This window comes from Montipora foliosa, chromosome 7 (assembly GCF_036669935.1).
Source record: "Montipora foliosa isolate CH-2021 chromosome 7, ASM3666993v2, whole genome shotgun sequence".
NCBI lineage: Eukaryota > Metazoa > Cnidaria > Anthozoa > Scleractinia > Acroporidae > Montipora > Montipora foliosa.
This window is the reverse complement of record NC_090875.1, coordinates 34,273,156-34,280,651: the sequence shown is the minus strand read 5'-3', so window position 1 is coordinate 34,280,651 and position 7,496 is coordinate 34,273,156. Positions and strand designations below refer to the sequence as shown.

General features: G+C 38.0%; 1 pseudogene; it reads right to left on the bottom strand.

Annotated features, from left to right (window-relative positions):
- LOC138011871 (exonuclease 3'-5' domain-containing protein 2-like) overlaps positions 1–6,075 on the bottom strand; it is a 19,187-nt pseudogene extending 13,112 nt beyond the window's left edge.
- Positions 6,076–7,496: the final 1,421 nt, after the last annotated feature.

Below are 7,496 nucleotides of genomic sequence, written 5' to 3'. Positions count from 1 at the left end.
TCCACAAAATTAATTAAAACAGCTTAAACAGAAAGCTGCAGGGGATGCTTAATTTTTTTGTGTTTCCTTCACCAATGTTTTTTTCAGAAATTTTCTACATTAATTTTGTTAAAAATGAAAAAAAAAATGTATTCCAAAGTTGAGGTGGCTGAAGGAAACAGAGAAACCAGGAAAAGGGAATTAATTACTAAAATTAGTTATCAGTGATTCCGTTTTTACTGGGTTAACTGAAGAAATTATTACTTTGCATGTCCCCAGTGTTACAAATTGTGTTTCCACCCCATCAAAACAAAATTAGCTCTGAAACTGAGATCAACACAAAGAGCACATGAAAGAATAATGCACGATGTTACTTATCGACATCACAAAACAGCAAGCGAAATCCAAGAAAGGATGGGTCTACAAGATCTCCTAACCACTATCACAAGACTAAAATGGCAATGGGCCGGTCTCTTAGGGCGAATGAATGACAATAGGTGGATGTACCGTGCTACAATTTAGACTCCAAGAGGAAGCAGACGTAACAGAGAGCATCAAAAAACTTGTTGACGTGACAACACCCAAACAGTTACAGGCAACAACTGCAAACGCTAAGCGTAGCAATGGCAAACATGGAAACGTCGTGAGAAGGCCTATAAGGATGTTCGTTGTCATAGATGACAAAGGCGGAAGATGATGATAATGATGATGAAAGTTCTTGAGTGGATGATCCATAGAAAACAACAAGCTTCCACCTCATAATATATTAAATGAAATTTTCTCTATATAATACATATATCTTATTACAAATGTAGATGTTTTGGTGTGTAGTACCGCTGAGTATTTTTACTAGTTGTGCTGTATTTTGACAAGCCCACTAGGGCGAATCAAAATACAAACAATGAATAGAAATAATAGCAATATTACACACCAAAACATCTAATAAGCTATTTCTTATACAACTTTTTTGCACTAACTTTTTAGCAGATGTATTGTAAACAAGCGAGAACGTGTGACAGATTTGTGCATGCAGGGCAACGTCAGCAAACTAAACTTAGTCAAACCGATTCTCTACTGTACAATAACCAAGTGTACAAATAACTAACTGTACAATATCATGGAATAATTTTGTATGTGTGTTGTTCGTGCCATTTTTTTGTACAATCACTAATACAGTTGAATAATAAAATAAATTATTGCACATGACCATTTAAACATAAAATTTAGATAAGAGTTTGTCTAGATTTCCTTGAATGTTTAATAGTTCTACAAGCAGAATGAAGAAGTAGTACATGAAAACATGGTTTAAGTGAACTAATGTCGCAGTCCTTAACAAGGGAGATGCAGGGATCCCACAATGAACAGTAACAATAACAATAGTTATCAAAAATTTGTGTTTTTGTCCACGAGATAAAGAGATAGAACCAAATTAAGACGTCTGAAGAAAATAAAAAATGGATTTTGGGCCTGTGGACTCAATCACAAAGAAATCATACACAAGCTCAGTTTCATCATACAGTACAATTAATGCTCACTTCCTTTCCAAACACAAGGTTTTGAATAAAGACCAAATCTAAAGTTAAAAACTAAGAAATGACTGAACATCATACCTATTCCCCTCTCGATGTACCAGTCCGCCTTCTTGCGATCCAGAGTACAAAGTCTGGATCAATCAGGAGCTGCCAGCACACAGTTTATGTACAGTGGTGTTTTTCTCGTTGTGCCTTTTTTATAAGGCTTTTGAGGCTTCTCTGCACTACAAGAACTAAATTCATCTTTTCCATCCTCATCGTTTGAGACAAAGTTCTTTTTTTTCCCCCTGAATGCAATGTCCACCACACCCTGACACAGAGAGCCTGCTCTTTGAGTAAAGCATGGGTCTGTAAGAAAATTGGTAACCTCATCCATGAAAAGGTATCCGTCCATCTCAGGTGACTCAAACTGGTTGAGATCTACTGTAGCTTCATAACAAATTTTAGAATCACTACACGAAGCTTCTTTTAATGCTAATCTGTCACGAAGAAACTTATCATCACTGATATTTCCAAAATTCAACCCCTCCTGCGTGGGATTCTTATTTTTCAAAGATTCTAACCTAAAAGTATCGAGATGTTGTTCGAAAGCTGGTTCTTGGTCAAGCAAGCAATGCTCTGGACTGTCTCCTGACTGATTCAGTGTGAAATCTGTTTTGATGTTCTCCACATCACAATTGTTCAATACACAAGAAGATTGTTCAGTGTGTTCAAACTTGTTGCAACCACCTTGAGAATTCCAATCATTTTCAGTTTCAAAATGATTCTCGTTCACTGGACAAAAACCAAGTGAATCATACGTGCCTCTTTCGTCCTTGCTGTGCCTTGTCTTCATGTTAACCAACCTAAGAAAGATATGACTTGCAACCAATGCATCATTCATGGCATATTCAATCTGCGGTATGCTGAATTCTGCAGCTTCCCAGTTGCTGCATCGAATTCTCCAGGACTTATCCATTCTAACACCCAATATTTTCTTGGCTAAGGCATCAAGACTCATCTTCTGGGAACTGTGAAGTAAACCAGGTAAGAGTTGCATGTAGTACCAGAAACCACATAAAAATAACTCCATACGCGTACCTTTAGAATACATGTGGAGGATGTAGCACAATGGCAGATCTCTGTAGCCTGCGTAGCATGGCGGTTTTGTCGACCCGGGCGCGAGGTGGCCAAGCCGCGAGAAAAATAACAGTTGCTCCCGCCCCAATCTCCTCGCGGTTTTTCTGCCCTCGCCCACCTTTATTTCTTAGCAACCAAAACCGCCATGCTATGCAGGCTAAGATCTCTGAAAAAAGGGGGTAACTCAAAGGGCTACTTTTCTATCTCAGCCATTTTAAGAGATAAACAAGTAGTCTGTATGAAAAAAAGAATGCTATTTACTATTTTCAAATATCTCTTTTTGTTGCAGAGATAGTCAAGTTTTTAAAATATGCAAATTAGCTAAGTGATGACATCACAATTACTCAACCAAATTTTGATCAAATATGATGAAAAGAAATACAGGGGTGTATCAGCCAATTTGTATCAGAAGTGCTTGATTCTTTGCAGTACGATTCTAGTATATGTGCTCCACAACATGAGCATACCAGTTTTGTTACCATAGAAACTTACTGGGTTTCAGACCTCCCAGATATTAAAGGCTTTGCTGGCCACCATTGCGTTCCATTTTGATACTTGCCAATGGTGTCTCATCTGTATGATCCTGCATTCATATAAATACGTTAGGTTGAGTTTGTGGTCCAATGTTAAATGAAACTTGTTAAATGAAACTCATCCAATTCCAATTTTTATATTCCATTAGTTCAAACTAATATACGAAAATTTTCAATCCGCTTCCAAGGCCCTAAATTTTTCAATTCTCTTGACAGTCAAATTAAGTCATCTGGATCTACCGCTCAGTTTTGCAAAAACCTTAAAAGATTTCTTCTTTATCGTTAGTAGCATCAAATTCTTCGAAGTATTTACGCTTTTGTATTTTTGTGGATCAATGTGTGTGTGTGCACTCTTTCGTCTTTTTAATAATATATTGTATTACGTCCCAGTGCTATCTTAAACTTAATTTCTTAGTCTAATTTGAGGAAGCCCATAGCTCTATAAGCTCTTATAGTTTCTTTATGGGCTTCCTCGCCTTTTTTACAATTTTTTTGTATTTTGTTTATTAAATCGGATACATTATATGTAATCATGGCAAATAAAACCATGAAACCTTGAAACCTTTTCTAGCTCAAAGATCACCAAAAATATTGAAATCATGTTGAAGGGGACTGAAAAAGAGTGAGTTGCAATGGGAACCAATTTCTTTATAGCCATCAGTGTGTTACCTATTAGCCAGCACCAAGTTTCAATGTTCTCTGCTGCAAAGTGACGGAGATACATGACATGTACATGTAGCTCTATTTCTATTTTGATTTTGCACCTTTAACAAACACGAGTAAAATGAAGCGTAACGCTCCTAAACATGTTCCCCAAAATCGTAAACAAGTTGTTATCTGTTTACAACTTTCAGAATATCTAAATAAAAACTGTTATATATTCCATGATCAATTTTCCGATCGATAAAAGCTGCACAACAAAGTTTCTTTGTTCTCCTATCAAAATTAAAATCCATATAAATCACTTTTATCAACATCACTTTCACCAAACGACCACGAGAAGCAAATTGGCTATTCCGTGCAAGCTGTGTTGGACATCTTCGAACAACTGAGACATGTTTAAAGAACTTGATGCGCTCATTGCTCCAGAGAAAATCAAGATTCTTCGAAGATATGGACTTAGTGTTTAGTTAGATGTGTTTCAAGTTGATAACAATTGAAAGCGAACACTAAAACATCAATTTAGTGTACAACCGTGAGATCTCTTGCATATTAATGAGGTGTCAAAATACTTGTACCCATGTATAGGCCGCAACCCTAATTTTGGCCCCATTTTTCCGGGAAAAAGTGCAGCCTATCCGCGGGTAAATAAGGTACTTGATGTTACATTGGGTTGAGTGAATGATGTCATCAGTCCTCTCATTTGCATATCTTACAATTTTTTTAAAGTTAAATATCTCTGGATCTGAATGCAGATTTTTCCAAACGGCAAATGGAATTCTATGTGACTCTGAAACCTAAAACTTCAAGGAATAAAAATTTGGCGATAGTTCTAAGCATTTTAAGTACACTAATCTGTGCAGGATAGAAACATCAAACATTACGCTGGAAGTATTCACACATATTGCCAGTGCTGTATGATCTTCATTGACTGCCAGTTAATTGATGCAAGTCATTCTAAAATCATTATTTTACTTTTAACTTTTTTAGTTTTAAAGTAATACATGGGTTATCTCCACCTTAGATATCTTTACAACAAGTGAAACTCTCAGAGCGTTCTAAAGAAAAAATAAATAATATATCCCGCACTCAGGGCAAGGTTTTTTCAAACCCTAACCCTAACCCTAACCCTAACCCTAACCCTAACCTTAGTTAGATAAAGTATGTTATGTTATGTTTCGTTGATAAGGACATGTAAATAGCCCTGTACAAGTGTCAAATAAAATTAAAATGAAACTTCCCCTCAGTAGCTGAATTAACCATTAATGGCTCAAGAGTCTTCACAAATTGAATACTAGGGTTTTGGCTAAAAGGGATGACTCCAAAGTACCTTCTTGAGCCCACAGTGCACCATCAAATAGACCATGCTGTCACTTGCAGCAACTGCTGACCGGAAGAAGGTCCTCTCAGTTCATCCTTTTTCACTGCCACCAAATGTCAGACACTTACAGACTAACTATTGGTGGTTCAAATCACTGGGAGAAAAAAAAATTCTACAGTAGGACTTACCTCTTCTGGTCATCTGTTCTCATTTGACACCTTTGAACTACATGTCTGAGGTCCACACACCCCCACACATTGATACCAAACATTGCTGACAGTCTTTTCACATCATCCTGGATACCAACACCAAACTTAAGAATAGTCTTGTCCTGCAGAATTTCTTCCAAAATTTGAGGCATTTGACCCTCCATTTTACATAGACGAACAAGAAAACAGTCACATATCGGAGTTGCAATCTGTAACAATGCAACAGGGGCATTCACTTGGCCTTTAGTATTTGCCCACTCGCAGTCAGTTCCAAGGTAATTCATCCTGAAAGGATATTGTGAACGATAATACTGCAGAAGCGTGTCACAGGAAGATGCATCGTCCAGAACAAAAACTCTTGCATTCTTTGGTTCCTTGGAACGCTCCCTTTCTTGAGACAAGCATATACTTGACCTTTTCCGGATATGCTCATCAGGCCCAAAGAAAAGAATTTGGAGAAACCAATGCAGAAATGCGACAAAGCAGATAACTAACGAATAAAAGCTCTTTTTGTGTCCTTTGTTTAATTTGATCGGTGATGTGTTTTCGTGGTCGTTCAGGCATTTGTGGTCAACGTTGACTTTCTTTGAAACATTTCCAGTCGTGCTCTCGCCCATCTCTTCCATTTCTAAGATTAAAACCGAGATGGGAAAGATAGTGTCGCTTCTTGTTGGCAAAATAAGTTCACCTCAGATGTCCGCCATATTGTGGAATAAACTCGTTCCCAGTCTTTAATTCTTTAATATTGCAGAGGGAAAATTTAATACAAGTGGACATGAATCCGGGAACGGGGATCAGGGTTTATTACAGTAAACTAAGGCGTTTCAGTGAGAAAGTGAGTGCTGGCGTGGAAGCTGCGAGCATCGACTGGTATTTTTTTTTAAACAGCTGCAAATTTTTGAAGAAAGAGGATACCGGAAATGTACGTGAAAGTGTTTAAAAAGCGAAGAAAGGTGTGCATATCTTTAGTATGTGTCGTAGGCGTTACTATTTTATAAGCAAATGGATAATTTCAAAACAATGGCATGTCACTTCATTCTCTGAATTTAAACTTCTGTTCTCAAATTTCTGGCCCCTTTTCAGAAAAAAAATATCCTTTTGAGAAATGCTGAGCGTAGTTGTGCAAATGTCAATTTAAATTTATTGACGTGCTTGAGAATAGACTTAGCGATATAACTACCGAGTGGGTGGGGGGAGTGGAGGGGTTTTAGCAGGAAAAATAGGAACCCCTCCACTCCCCCTACCCACTCGGTAGTTATATCGCTCTCCCCAGTTCGCGCTCGCTTTTAAAAACAAGGATCGATGGCGAATCCCGACGATCAAACGGAAAAATAGGGGACTGTGAACAGTCTAGAATAGTAAAAAAGTGGAAAAGTACTCGACTCGAAGGCTGTGACTGTAAGAATCCCTTCCACGACGTGTACGTGACGTTATTTTGGGTATCAATACCCCGGATAATAGACATGACCCACCACAATCGACTGAGCATGCTTCCGATCTTACATTCAAATTTTGATTTTTTTGGCTAATGTCAAGAATAGTATGCTGCCTCGCTAACGCTAGCCATCAAATAGGCCATTTGCATGATGGCGTCATTTACTACCAAGAGCAGACTGAGTTGCTTCTATATTGTCAGGCAAATTGGTTTCCAGGAGAGAAGAAGCATTTTGACAAAGCATTCTGGACTCGGTAGTAAAATGATGCCATCATGCAAATGGCATTTTGCAGTCACCTGTAGGGAATTTACTGAATAATGATTGGCTGAGACACTTCTGACAACTGTCGTAAATCCGGCTTGTGGTTGCATAACTAGGACGTCACGTTTTGGTGTTACGTAATTACCGGGTTGCCATATATGGCAATCCAGGCAGAACATGAGTAGCATTTCTCCGTTTTTAATTTTTCTTTTCCGCGTCGGCAAAAGGAAAAGTTGTCACTCTCCTGCTAAGTATTGTCTTTGTGCCTAGAGTCTTCTGTGCGTATCTTTGGTAGGTTTCAGGAGGTAGATTTTATCTGGTGGATACAGCGAACCCGATGTAACGCGAAGGATTCATTTTTTTATTGGATCTTTAACAGAATATACCCTTATGGAGCTCAAGAAGAAAACTCAAATCGTTAAAGAGCACAATCGCTGAAAAATGAA